We start from the raw sequence: 685 nt of genomic DNA, 5'->3' as shown, positions 1-685 counted from the left end.
AATTGTTTAAAAAAAAATAAAAATGAAATAACAATTTTGTCCATTTTGTAAAGAAACTCCAGGAAAAGATGCAAATTCCTTTAGATTGGAGGTAATTCTTTTGCTAGCTAATATGTCACGATGCATAAATCATATCATTACTTTCTTCTGGTCCGTACTTTGTGCCAACAATATCTCCCCATGCATTTCGTTTACAACATATATATATATATATATATATATATATATATATATAAGATAATATGCTAATGTTCTTTACAGCATGCATGCTTTAAATATTCGCCCTGACGATTCCTAATGAAACACCTTCGATCTCGTCATTTTAGTCCACAAAATTACATCATTAAATTCTGCAACTATATATATATATATCAGCACGACATCAAGCATCGGTGCCTTATCATACGTACGTACATCCTCCTGGCTCCTGAGTTGAAAAACAAAAATTACCATAGTAATATATATGATGAAAATATTAGAAAAATATTTTGGCACAAATATGGTATACGTAATAATATATATTGTAACAACGATAATATTCTAATAAAGAATATTATCATAATATATATGCTGAGAATATATATATATAGTGAAAATATTCTGGATATATGCAGAATCTATTTTACTGACAATTGTACGTTCCTCCACATCTTTTGGTAAAAACTTGTTACACATGCATCTAATG

Source organism: Corylus avellana, chromosome ca3 (assembly GCF_901000735.1).
Source record: "Corylus avellana chromosome ca3, CavTom2PMs-1.0".
Taxonomy (NCBI): domain Eukaryota; kingdom Viridiplantae; phylum Streptophyta; class Magnoliopsida; order Fagales; family Betulaceae; genus Corylus; species Corylus avellana.
This window is presented reverse-complemented; position numbering follows the sequence as displayed.